Raw genomic sequence first — 14463 nt, forward strand, 5'->3', positions numbered from 1 at the left:
TTAGTTAGAAGCAATCACAACATATTCTTACCATTCTCATTGTCATTGTGATAATGTATTCTTCATCTTTTGCCCAGGTAAAGATCAAAACCTTATGTGACCATTTTTTGCAATAGTCTTACTTTACTGAACTTATAAGCACATGAAATTCTGGTTCAGACTACTGAATCATAATTTGTATGATACCGCCACCTCTTATTAGTTTATAAACAGTCCTTATGAAGACCACTGTATGAAGACCAAACTCTTGTGCCTTGTATTATATTCCTGATTTCCAGGACTTCCTGTTTCAAAGTAATTATCTTGAAATGAAGTTGCATAAAGATATTAACATCCACACTACATTATGTATATTTCACCATTGCATTTTAAGCTCAATTATTTAAGTATAATATCATGCCAGTATCTTATTTCCTTGTATCTTTAAGTGTTTTTATTTGTTTAATAATGTCAAAGCAATTGTCCAAAGGAGAATGGAAACGGAGTCCAGAAGAAGCAAGGAGTGATACAACTGTAGATTCTGCCAGTTACCAATTGAGACTAGTTTTATAAGTTACTTTTGCATTAGTTTCAGCATAAGCCAGGTGAGAGAATGTCAGTTGGATTGACATTAATGTTTTTTTTTCCACTTATTTGCAGTCAGTAATGATCCAATGTTCATTACAATAGAATACTAAATACATGATTGTGATCACTGTAGTGCGAGATATGGGAGCCCAATCACTTGCTAAGTCTCTGCTAATGAAAAGCTGTCTGTACCAGTTTGATCAAGGCACTGAGTCTCAACTTGACTCACTGGTTGTCACAGGAGAGTCCATATCTGGAAGATTACACATTAGGTTCTTTGCTGACTAGAATCCATATAAGAGATTGAGAAAATGCTTTGATCAATTATGTGAATATGGAAAACTTCTTCATGCTAAGGTCTGGCATTGTTTAGAATTTATATTCTAAAGGATGCTTTGAAAAAGGTGCAGTACTTTTTGGATTATTTTAAACTAAACATTTATGATATTCATACATTTTTTCACTTGATGAGAATACACAATTTTTAGTCTAGAAACATTTTGAATAAATTTTTATTTTATTGAAAGTACTATAGGTTTCTTAATGACATATTTTAAAAAGGAATATAAAAACTAATTGAAAATTACCTTAAATATCATTCCCTAGAAGCAACAAACATTAATATATTATATTCTCAGTAAAGTAATACAAGAACCTCTACCAAAAAGTCTTACTTTCCAAGCATATTGCAATAAACAGTAGTGTATTTTTGTTATACGGATGGCATAATATTCCTAATTTGTAGATATGTAATAAGCTATCAATTTTAAGGAAATGCTTAAGTTATTTTGTCTGGTATACATTCTAGAAACAAAATCTGAATAAAAATATTAGATAAAAAAAAAAAAAGTAGAATTCTAAGAATAGCCCAAAAGTTGGAAAGAGAAACAGAAGTACACTGCTTGAAGGGTTATTCTGTAGGTAAAGCAGTCTATCACTTGAAGATAGACCACAGTAAGGTAAAGGTGTATATTGCTGAAATAATGCAATTAAGAATTATAGCAAATAATGGAATATTATTCACCCCTAAAGAAGAATAAAATTATGGCATATGCAGGTAAATGGATGCAGGTGGAGAATATCATGCTAAGTGAGATAAACCAATCCCAAAAAATCGAAGGCTGAATGATTTCTCTGGTAAGTGGGTGATGATACAAAACCAGGAATGGGAGGGAGGCAAGAATGGAAGAAGGATGGATTGTATAGAGGAAAATGAGGGGTGGGAAGGGGCTGGGGGGAAGGAAAAATAATAGAATGAAACAAACATCATTACCCTATGTACAAGTATGATTATGCAAATGATGTGACTCTACTTCATGTACTACCAGAAAAACAGTAATTGTGCCCCATTTGTGTACAAGGAATCAAAATTTTAAAAAATTTTTAAAAAGAAATATAGCAAATAAATCAACAAAGACAAAATGTCATAAAAAATGATCCAAGACCAAAAAAAGAAAAAATGAAACTGTCACAAAAATGAATGACAGTTGGGAGTGGTGGCACACACCTATAGCCCTAGCTAATCAATATCCCTTGAGCCCAGGAGTTTACGACCATCCTGGGCAATATAATGAGATCCCAAATACCCACTCCCCCCAAAAAAGACAACCTGGTAGGTTTTTGTTAAATAAACATACAGAGTAATCTAAATACCCCAAACAACAGATTTTGTCACACAGGTAAAAAGGCAAGCTCAACTATACAAAGATAGTTCCTGACTTACAATGATCACTATTTATAATTTTTCAACTTTACAAAGGTGCAAAAGTGATATACATTCAACAGAAACCTTATGTTGAAGTTTGATCTTTTCCTGAGTTAGTCATGTGTGGTCACATAATCAAGATAGTAAGAATAATACCAGAGACTTGGGAGGCTACCGCAGGAGGATCACAAGCTTGAGGCCAGCCTCCACAACTTACTGAAGCCCTGTCACAAAATAAAAAATAAAAGAGGCTGAGGGTACAGCTCCGTGGTAGAATGCTGAGTTCAATCCCGAGTACCACCACCACCAAAAAAGAAAAAAAGGTACAAATAACCAATACTCTACCAGTGTACTATGTTGCTGAGTTATGCTGTTCAGCATGTTAGGTGTATTAAATGCATTTTTAACTTACTATTTTCAAATTACATAGGCTTACTGGGGACATGATCCCATCACAAGGCAAGAAGCATCTGTATTAACTAAAAGAAATGCATTTTATATAACAATATAGAGATAAAAATAAAAACTGGAAAAAAGATAAACCATGTTATCTTAGTCCATTTTCTGTGGTTTAAAAGAATACAACAGACTAGGTAAACTATCAGTATCAATAGACATTTACATGGTTATTCTGGAGGCTGGGAAGTCCAAGATCAGACGGTCTGCCTTAGGTAATGGCCTTCTGGCTGCATCGTAACATGACAAAAGATATTATACGGTGAGAAAGCATGTAAGAAAGAGTAAAAGGAGGCCAAATTCCCTTTTTAAATAACTAACCCACTTCTGCAATTACTGTCTTAATTCATTCATGCCCTCATAACCTCATGAGATAGTGTCCTCTCAAAGGGACCACCTCTCAACACTGTTGCATAAGGAATTAAGTTTCCAACACACGAATTTGGGGAGATATGTTCCAATCACAGTACATGATAAAGACAACTAGAGTGGTTACATTACTATCACACAAGACAGACCTCACAGTACTACTAAGAATAAAAAAAGTCATTTAGTAACAATAAAGGATTTGATCCATCAAATAATAATAAATGTTTATGTACTTATTAACAAACTTCCAAAATGCATGAAGAAAATTCCTATAGACAAGTCCACAATTACAATGAACTTTCAATGTCCCTTGTGCTAGAAGATAAAAAAATCAGTAAGAATACAGATAAAGGCAACCTGAACAACAATATAAACCAAATGGACCCAACTGACATTTATAGAAAATTCCACCCAGTAACAGAAGAATATATATTCTTTTCAAAAGTACACATAATATTTTCCATAATAACACTATGGGTCATAAAACAGGTCTCAATAAATTTAAAATTATTCAAATTATACCAACTATGACCACAACAAATTAAATTAAAAATCAATAGCAGAAATCATTTGGAGGGCTGGGGAGATAGCTCAGTTGGTAGAGTGCTTGCCTTGCATGCACAAGGCCCTGGGTTCAATTCCCAACACCGCAAAAAAAAAAAAAAAAAAAAAAAAAAAAAAATCATTTGGAAAATCTCCACTAAATGGAAACTGATACATTTAAGTAGCCTATGGGTCAAAGAAGAGAAAGAAAAATTAGAAAGATTGTTAAATTAATGAAAAGTTGTGGAATGCAACCAAATTACTCTCAGGGCTAATTTATAGCAGAAAATTCCTATCCTGAAAAAGAAGTCTTAAATCAATAACTTCAGTTTACACTTTAAGAAATGAGAAAAGAGGGATTGGGACTGTAGTTCAGTGGTAGGGCACTTGCCTAGCATGTGAGAGACATTGGGTTTGATTCTCAGTACCGTAAAATAAATAAAATAAAGGTCCATCAACAACTAAAGAATATTAAAAAAAAAGAAAGAAAGAAAGAAATGAGAAAAGAGCTATGGCAGTCACAAACATCTGTAATCCAAGTGACTTGGGAGGCTGAGGTAAGAGGATTGCAAGTTAGCCTCTCAACTTAGCAAGACCATGTCTCAAAATTTTAAAAAAGGGCAGGGGATGTGGCTCAGTGGTTCAGAACCCTTGGGTGTTGGGGGGTGGGGGAAGAGTGGCAGGGGGTGGGGTAGGGGAGGAGGAGAAAAGAAAACGAATTAGAAAGGAGTAACTGAAACCAGCAATAGGAATAATTTAATAAAGAGTGGAAACTGATAAAATAAAAACCACAAAAACAAAGAAAAAATAAGAACAAGAACTGTTTTTTTTTTCTGACATCAAAACAGACATGGTGGTGCATGCCTATAATCCCAGCAACTCTGAAGGCTGAGACAGGAGGATGTCGAATTCAGAACCAGTCTCAGCAACCTAGAGGGTCTAAACAACTCAGTGAGACCCTGTCTCTAAAATACAATATAAAAAGGGTTGGGGATGTGGCTCAGCGGTTAAGCACCCCTGGGTTTAATTCCTAATACCAAAAAAGAAGAAAAGAAAGAAAAAAGAAATCAGTAACCTGAATAGTCCTATAGCTAAAAGGAAACCGAATTTTTAGTTAAAAACCTTTATGCATTCCAGCAGCTACGGAGGTTGAGTCAGGAGGATCCTGAGTTCAAAGGCAGCCTCAGCAAAAGCAAGGTGCTAAACAACTCAATAAGACCCTGTGTCTCTAAATAAAATACAAAATAGGGCTGGGGATGTGGCTCAGTGGTCCAATGCCCTGGAAGTCAATCCCTGGTACCCACCCCCCCCCAAAAAAAAAACCTTTACACAAAACTCCAGATCTAAGTGACTTAACTGGAAGAGTCTACCCAACGTTTAAGAAATAACTAATACCAATTTTACACAAACTCACCAGAAATTTAAATATTTTTTAAATTACCATAAACATGAGGCTGAGGTTGTGGCTCAGTGTCTGTCATATGTAAAGCACTGGATTCAATTCTCAGCACCATATACAAATAAATAAATAAAATAAAAGTCCATCAACAATTAAAAAAAAATTTACTATAAACAATAGCATCAAAAAAATAAGACTTAGAGATAAACCTAACAGAAGATATATAAGTCCTATATACTCAAAACTTTAAAACATTCCTGAAACTTTTAAAAGACCTAACCTTACACAGAGATATACAGGGTTCAAGTATTAGTAGATTCAAAATTATTATTCATTCTATCCAAACTGATCTACAGAGTCAGTGCAACCTCAATAATATTCCAGCATGCCCCTTTGTAGAGTCTAATAAACTGACTAAAATTCATATGGAAGTACAAAGGACTAGAACACTCAAAACAACTTTGAAGACTTACTATAAGGGAACAGTTATCAAAACATTTTGGTATAAGTCACAATACAGATCACAGAAACAGACCCACACGTATGAGAGCTGACTTATGACACAAGTGCAAAGGCAATTCACTAGAGAAAGAACAGTATTATCAACAAATAAAACTGGAACAACTGTCTGCTCATTTTTTTAAAAGTACTTTGGACCACATGCAAAACTTAATTCAAAACAGATCACAGACCTAAATGTAAAGCCTCAAAGGATCAAACTTATAGAAGAAAACAGGAAGAAAATCTTTGACCTTGGCAAAGATTTCTTATATGTATTCTGTGGGAAGCCATCCTTATTTAGCAGAATCAGACTAGGATGAGCCATGGGACACAGATGCCTGGCTTCTAAGAATTACTGGGAAGCATGTGGTGCTGTGTAGGAGTGGTTCCCTGTCTCCTTCTGGAATATTCCCCCTAAGAGAATGGCTCCCCTAACTCCACCCTATCCTGTCCATCACAGAAGTTCCTCCTGGTCCTTGCCTCCTTTACCTTTGTATTATAAATAAAAGAGAGTTGGGTGAGTTGTTTTAAGAGGCCAGAGCTGGTATGGCTAGACCTGCCATGCCCCCTTTCATTTAAAACGAGTGTTGGCTCTTATGTGTTTGAGTAGATAAGTTTTTCGGGTAATTGAGTGAAAAACTGCCAACATCATCCTCCCACAGTTAACCCTTTTATCACCCACGTGGGACGTGGCAGAGAGGACCCCCACAGTATACCAAAAGCATGACCTACATAAGTTGACAAACTGGACTTCATCAAAATTTAGCACAAAAGACATCTTGTTAAGAGAATGGAGGTCAGGCATTCTGGTGCATGCCTGAAATCCCAGTTACTCTGGAGGCTGAGGCAGGAGGACTGTAAATTCCAGGCTAGTCTCAGAAAACTTACTAGCAAAACTCAGTCTCATAACAAATTAAGTAGGGCTTGGGGTGCAGTTCAGCACCACTGAGTTAAAAGAAGAAAAAAGAGGAAAGGAAAGAAAAGAAAGGAAGACGAATGGGAGGGAGGGAGTAAGAGGAAAAGAAAAGAGAAAAAGAGGAGGGGTAAGAAAGAAAGGAAATAGGTTAGTGGTTGCCACAGGCTGGGGCGGGGGAGGAGAAAGGCGGAAGTTACTTGAATGAGGACATAATTTCTATTCAAAAAGTTCTAGAAATGGGCTATTGTAAAGGTTGCATAACATTCTGAATGTACTTAATGTCACTGAATTGTATGCTAATAAATGGTTAAAATGAGGTTGGGGGTAGGGCACATACATGCCTAACAGGTGTACAAGGTCCTGGGTCCAGTCCTCAGCACTGGGGGAAAAAAAGAAACTAAAATAGTAAATTTTGTTTTGTGTGTTCCAACCACAATTAAAAAAAAAAAAAAAAAAAAATACTTCTAAAAAAGTGAAAATCCCAAACATGTACCCCAATTAACTATCAGAACAATGATGTCATCACATGTCATATGGTCTCTGGAAATGCCACTGTATACTGTGAGAAAGGAAGAGAAAGGAAAATGATACCTTGGTATTATGAAGATAATGATTTTCCTCATGGATTTCCTGAAAGGGTAAGGATGCCCCCAGGATCCTGGGCATACTTGGAGAGGTACTGCTTTATGCTACACAGTGTCTGGCAACTGAAGGATCTGTGCCCTGTAGAAAGTGAGGAGTCTGCAATATAGATTCTTTCTCCAGAGTCAGTTCTTCGTTAGGAGCCTTGGCCTTGCTTTAAATGATATAAACTGGGTTGGGGTTGTGGTTCAGTGGTACAGTGCTTGCCTAGCACCTGTGAGGCACTGGGTTCAATCTTCAGCAACACATAAAAACAAAATAAATGAAAGTACTGTGTACATCTACAAATAAAAATATTTTAAAATACATAAAGGTACTGTGTCCATCTAAAACTAAAATAAAAATTTTCACAGAATACTAGGCAAAAGCACACATGTGGGAAGTCATCCTTATTTAGCAGAATCAGACTAGGTCAAGCCTCATGACACAGAGTTCTAACTCCACCCCATCCTATTCATCACAGAAGTCGCCTCCCATCCCCCATGTTCTGGGCCCCCTTACCTGTGTGCCTACAAATAAAAGAGAGTTGGGCTACTCCATGTTGTTAGAGGCCAGAGTTGGTATGGCCAGATCCATTGTATCCCCTCTAATTTAAAAAGAGTATTGGCTCTTGTGTGTTTATTGATAAGTTTATGGTAACTGATTTACAGTCAACATCATCCTCTAGCAGTTAACCCTTTTCTCATTCACGCGGGACATGGCTGAGAGACCCCCCCCTACATATCCATATCACAAAAGAAATAAAAAAATATCTAACAAGGAAATGCAGGAGAAAGTACTAGCTTACCTCCTCCCACTGCCCGTAGCCCATTCAAATGTGGCTCCACCAGAGTGGACTGAGATGCCTTAAATGCAGCCCTCCACGCCTGGATCAGTAGCCATCAACGCCCTGCAAAAGTGCCCCAGGACCAAGAGGTTCCAGTGTCCCTAGCAGGCCTGTTTCCAGCAGGGCAGCACAGCCTCCATCACTCAGTTATTCCACCTTGAACACAGAGATAGCAGCAGCTGCTTCACAGTAGATTTTCCCAAAGACTCTAAAATGGCCCTCTACAAAAGATGGGAAGGAGATATTTGTCCAGCACCATACTCCAAGTCAGAGAGAGAATCTGAAAGCAGAGCTGGCTGGTTCACCTGTGCAAGAGGTCACATGACTCTAGGAGACTGGCTTCTGTGAACACAGTTCCACCCAGCACCATGGAGCCTAGGCAGACAGTATCTTCTGTGCACACCTTGAAGAGGGAACAGAGACCACTGTCAATAAGAAGTTTTCTGAACAAAGGGGTCAATCTCTGTCCTGAAGTAAGAGAGACAAGAAAAGGCTTAAAAGAGACCTCAGACACTGGCAGCATCTGAACCACCAGAGATCCTGGGGCAAACATATGGTCAAGGGTGCAGAATACTGAACAAGTGCTGCCCAGCAGGAAAGAGTGGGTACATGGCCAGGAAGGAGCACCCTATTCAGTGGGGCCAGAGGAACTGTAGAACCAGATGTAAGTTGCCCTACAGCTCCAGTAAGGGATGCAGCTGGTAATGGAACACTGATCAGTAGTAGGCAGAACCAGTAAGGAAAAGCACTGGGCGCAGTGGTGCACATCTATAATCCCAGTGGCTTGGGAGGTTAAGGCAGGAGGATTGCAAGTTCAGAGACAGCCTCAGCAACTTAGCAAGGCCCTTAGCAACTCAGTGAATAAAATATAAAATATAAAAAAGGGCTGGGAATGTGGCTCAGTGGTTAAGGACCCTGGGTTCAATCTCTGATACCAAAAAAAAGGTAGGGAAAAGCATGACCAGACACTTGAAAAGGTACACAGGAAACCATTCTAGAATCACCTGTGACATTACAAACCCATCACCTTCTCTAAAGAGTGTTATATACCATTTGCCCTTTCATGAGGACCAATGGCCACTTCCAGTCATCCCAAGCCCCTCCCCCATTTTCTTGGGCCCCAGGCTCAGCGGCCCCACCCCCGAGGTTCTTCCCTGAAATCCCTCTGGCTCCTTCTTAGTCACTGCCACTTCTCCGGGGCACCAGCAGCCAACCTGTAACCTCCTGGCTCCTGTACCCTTCTGGAAGTACAGGGTGATCAGCTCAGAAGGGGGCTCTAGGAACCCATTATAAAACAAACACACCTCAGCCCCTAGAAGATATGACAACTACCTGGCCTTGCTGGGTTCCATTTCCTCATCTGTAAAGCATGGAAGTAATCATCCTTGTCCTGCCCTCCTGACTGGCAGTCCTGTTCCTCAAAGCAGAAAATCACTCAATCAGCACATGGTTGCTGAAGTTTCATGTATCCCATACTAGAAATGATTCCGGGAGATCCCTTGAAGAGGTAAATGCTCTCAGAAGGTCCTATGAGGGTAAAAGATGTATAGGAGGCAGAAAGCAGGGTCAGAGGGTTTGAACAGGTTGGCCGGCTGGTGGATCTCCACAGTGACACCCAGTTAAATCTGCTGCTACCTGTAGACCTGAGCATCCTCTGCTCTCACGTCACCAGGTTGCAGTTCCAATACCACAAGCATCTGAACTTCAAGCTGCAAAGAGTTCAGAGATTAGCTGGCCAAGGGACTATTACCCAAAAGGACCCAGAGTTCACAATACAGAGATGTGTGTGGTTCATAGACATGAAAGAAATGGAAGCTTCATTAGCAGAATGCCTGAGGCTGCTCTTCTTATCAAAACACCCATTTAGTTCAGCCAGTTCACTTCACAGAAGGGCTATCCACCTACTCATTATTTCACAGCCAGAAGCCAGGCCCTGGGCATCAGGATCCGTCTGGGTTCTTTTACCCAAATCTCTGTTCCTGAGGCCAGTGAGTGCTCCAGCCAGGATGTTCCATGTTCTGACTCCTTCTTAGAAGGCTGGGTCCAAACACTGCAGTTCAGACGCATTTTCTTTGTTGAGACAGAAGACAGAGGACTTAATGAGATGTACAGCCTCCTTAGAGGATGGTTGGACAAAACTCAGGGGGACCAGAAGGTGCCAGTGCTCAACCACCAACTTGGGACCATAGAGGCAGGGATGTACCACATTCCTGTCACTGTTTAGAAATACATTCACATCTCTGACATTGCTCCCTAAATGGCAGTAGCTCCCCAGTCGTTATGATCACCAAAACCATTTCCAAGTAGCCCCTAGGGAAGACAGAATCTCCGAGTGACGCTTCTCCCTAAGTCGCTCCTCTACACCAATCACAAGAGTTTCTGTTCCTATCATCAGAAACCTGGCAGGAATGGCCACCCCTTTAACAGTGAATAGGAGTAAGGCTATCAAGAAAAAGCAGGTCCAAATCTTCAACATGTCAGCTTAGGATCAAACTTCCTCAACAGGACTCCCACAGCACAAGAAATAAAAGCAAGAAGCAATAACTGGGATAGATTTAAACTAAAAAGCTTTCTCTTAGCAAAGGAAACTATCAGCAATGTGAAGAGAGAGCCTACAGAGTGGGAGAAAATCTTTGCCACTCATACTTCAGATAGAGCGCTAATTTCCAGAATATATAAAGAACTCAAAAAACTCTATACCAAGAATACAAATAATTAAATCAACAAATGAACAGACACTTCACAGAAGATCTACAAGCAATCAACAGACATATGAAAAAAAATGTTCAACTTCTCTAGTAATAAGAGAAATGCAAATCAAAACTACCCTAAGATTCTATTTCATCCCAATTAGAATGGCGAATACCAAGAATACAAGCAACAATAGGTGTTGGAAGGATGTGGGAAAAAAGGTACACATTGCTGGTGGGGCTGCAAATTAGTGCAGCCACTCTGGAAAGCAGTGTGGAGATTCCTCAGAAAGCTTAGAATGGAACCACCATTTGACCCAGCTATCCCGCTCCTTGGCCTATACCCAAAGGACTTAAAATCAGCATCCTACAGAGATATAGCCACAACAATGTTCATAGCTGCTCAATTCACAATAGCCAGACTGTGGAACCAACCTAGATGTCCTTCCATTGATGAATGGATAAAGAAATTGTGGTGTATATATATATAATGGAATATTACTCAGCTATAAAGAATAATAAAATTATGGCATTTGCAGGCAAATGGATGAAACTGGAGAATATCATGCTAAGTGAGATAAGCCAATCTCAAAACACAAAAGGATGAATGATCTCACTGATAAGCAGATGATGACACATAATGGGGGGTGGGAGGAGGGCAAGAATGGAGGAAGGAGGGACTGTATAGATGGAAAAGAGGGGTGGGTGTGGGGGGGAGGAGAAAATAACAGAATGAATCAAACACCATTACCCTATGTAAATGTATGATTACGTAGATGGTATGCCTTTACTTCATGTACAGAGAAACATGTATCCCATTTGTTCACAATTGAAAAAAAAAAAAAAGAAAAGCAGGATGGAGAGGTTGAAATTGAAAAGACAAAAGAAACAGAGGGAAAAAGTCGAGAATAATGAAGTTAACTATTGAAACTGCATAATATCTGAGCATAAATTTTAGGTTGCTGAGGGTTCAAATTCCAGCTTCACCTTATAAGCTCTTAGAAGCTGTGTGATCTTAGGCAAGTCACCTACACGTCCAAGTTCTGTCTCTTCATCTGTAAAATAAGATTAATATGAGTACCCACTTCTTATAAAAATGGCATCACAACTCTGCAATTAAAAAGTAGAAACATGAAACAGCATTTAGCTAGAATTTTATGACATCATTTTTGTATGCTCTAATCACCTTTAGGATTACCTTCTATTTTTGTAATATGTTTAACATTTATTTATATGAAATTTTCCTTTTAAAATATCTGCTTCTGGGGCTGGGACTTAGTGGTAGAGTGCTTGCCTAGCTCCACATATAAATAAATGAATAAAATACAGGTGTATCAACATCTAAAAAAATATTTTAAAAATCTTTTTCTGATATTTTACTTTTATGAATGTTTCTTAAGAGATAATATATCTGCATGGCTTAAAATCCACAAGGTCTATAAAAAAGAAAAGAGGTAGGTTATTAACAATAAGCCTCTCAAGCTTCTGGAAATGAATACAAGCATTTATGCCTTTGATCACAATGACAGGGTGATGAGATCATAAGGGGAGGACACTAAGTTGAACTGGTTACCCGGGTCCAAAGAGTTGTAAAAGCATCAGTTTCCACCAAAGATGCTGGTGGAATCACTAAAGGTTCTTGACCCCTTGAAAGGTGGCCCTTCTCATCAAGCAAGTGGGGGGGCTCTTAACTTACTGACAATACAGTGCTTTCTTGGTTTTGTAATCATGGTGCAGATGAAGCACATACTCAAAATAGCAGTCCTGAGCCTCTCTTTTTACTGATGTTAAATGATCATTTACTCAATATAATATACATAATATACATTCATACTATAGAAAGGAAATAATGCAAAATATATTTTAAGCAGGGTTAGGTGTTATTCAATGGTAGAACACTTGCATAGTATCCATGAGGCTCTAGGTTCACTCACCAGCACCACAAAAATATTATAAAAGTAAACAAACCAAGCAAATAACAATGTACGCTAGTGAAAGATGGCATATTTAAAGTATAAAATCTACTCTAAAAGTGATTTTTAATTTTTTTTTTTTTTTGCATTGCTGGGGATTGAACCCAGGGCCTCATGCTTGCAAGGCAAGCACTCTACCAACTGACCTATATCCTCAGTCTGAGATTTTTAAATTTATGCAGGAAAACAAAACCTATTTGAAAATGAGATGTTTCCTTACCTATCAGTGTGATGAAATTAAGCCTGTTATAACAGTGAGATTACAATATCATTCTCAATGCTATTAATTAAGAGTAGTTTCAAATCAACACAGTTTTGAATTTAACTCTGTAACAAACACAGAGATAATTAATTCAAGTACCTCCTGAACCCAATACTCTTGAGTATATGCCAACAAAAAGAGTTGAAAAAAATCTTAACACTCTAGGGGTACTTTGGAAACTACTAAATGTGCACTGTATGTGCAAATGAGTAAATTTATTGCTGTTGATAGCCAAGGTTCTTACTTTGGAAAAAGGAGATAAAAATATGAAACAGGGGCTTACTCTCTGCAATCACCATGGCAGCTGGAACCCTGTACACATATCCCAAAAACTGGAGGGCCTTCAAGGACCTCACCAACACTCAGTACAGTGGAGTTCAGGTCCGAGTGCTCTCCGTACTACCCCATTTCCACTTTGGCCCCACCTATCACACACCTGAATTTCTCCACAAATTTCCTGCTGCCAAGGTTCCAGTATTTGAGGGTGACAATGGATTCTGTGTTGAGAGCAATGCTATCGCCTATTATGTGAGCAATGAGGAGCTGTGGGAAAGTATTCCAGAGGCAGACAGCAGTGGGTGAGGTGCAGTGGGTGAGCTTTGCTGATAGTACACAGTGCCTCCAGTCAGTACCTGGGTGTTCCCTATGCTGAGCATCATCCACCACAACAAACAGGCCACTGTGAATGTAAAGGAAGATTAGAGGCAAATTTTGGGGCTGCTGGATGCTCACTTGAAGACAAGGTCTTTTCTGGTGGGTGAATGAGTGACACTGGCTGACATAACAGTTGTCTGCACCCTGTTGTGGCTCTATAAACAGATCTTGGGAGTCTTCTTTCCACCAGGCGTTTCCCAATACCAACTGCTGGTTCCTCACCTGCATTAACCAGTCCCAGTTCTGGGCTGTCACTGTGTGAGAAGATGGCTGAGTTGGATGATAAGAGTCACAGAAAGCCAGTCTTTTTAAAAAGGACACACTGCGGAAAGAGAAGGGTTGATGGGAAGAGAAGGAGAAGCACCAGACTGAGCGGAAAGAGGAGAAAAAGGCAGCTACCCCAGTCCCAGAGGGGGAAGATGAATGAATATGAGCAGGCACTGGCTGCTGAGTCCAAGGTCAAGGACCCCTTTGCTCACCTGCCTAAGAGTACCTTTGTGTTGTATGAATTTAAACGCAAATACTCTAATGAGGATACACTCTCTGTGGCACTGCCTATTTTGGGGAGCACTTTGATAAGGATGGCTGGTCCTTGTGGTGTGCTGAGTACCACTTTCCTGAAGAGCTCAGCCAGTCCTTCATGAGTTGCAACATCATCAGTGACTGGACAAGTTGAGGAAGAACCATTTTGCCAGTGTCATCCTCTTTGGAACCAACAATAGCAGCTCCATTTCTGGAGTTTGGGTCTTCCAATGCCAGGAGTTTGCCCTTCTGGTGAGTCCAGACTTGCAGGTGAACCCCAAGTCATATACATGGCGGAAACTGGATCCTGAGACCCAGATGCTGGTTCACTGGATCAAGAGTGAACTTCCAGCACGTGGGCAAAGCCTTCAGTCAGGGAAAGATCTTCAAGTGAACATGTCTTGCCATCACCTAGCTGCCTGCACCTGCCCTTCAGGG

The 14463-nt window shown here is 39.5% G+C and overlaps 1 protein-coding gene and 1 pseudogene across 5 annotated transcripts in view; one reads left to right on the forward strand and one right to left on the reverse strand.

Annotated features, from left to right (window-relative positions):
* The window catches only part of Dgcr2 (DiGeorge syndrome critical region gene 2), a 92819-nt gene that overhangs the window by 67715 nt on the left and 10641 nt on the right, over window positions 1-14463 (reverse strand). The gene's annotated exons all lie outside the window — the stretch shown is intronic.
* LOC124990651 (elongation factor 1-gamma-like) lies at window positions 13147-14419 on the forward strand (annotated as a pseudogene).

The sequence above is a fragment of the Sciurus carolinensis genome, chromosome 8 (assembly GCF_902686445.1).
Source record: "Sciurus carolinensis chromosome 8, mSciCar1.2, whole genome shotgun sequence".
NCBI classification, from domain to species: Eukaryota; Metazoa; Chordata; class Mammalia; order Rodentia; family Sciuridae; genus Sciurus; species Sciurus carolinensis.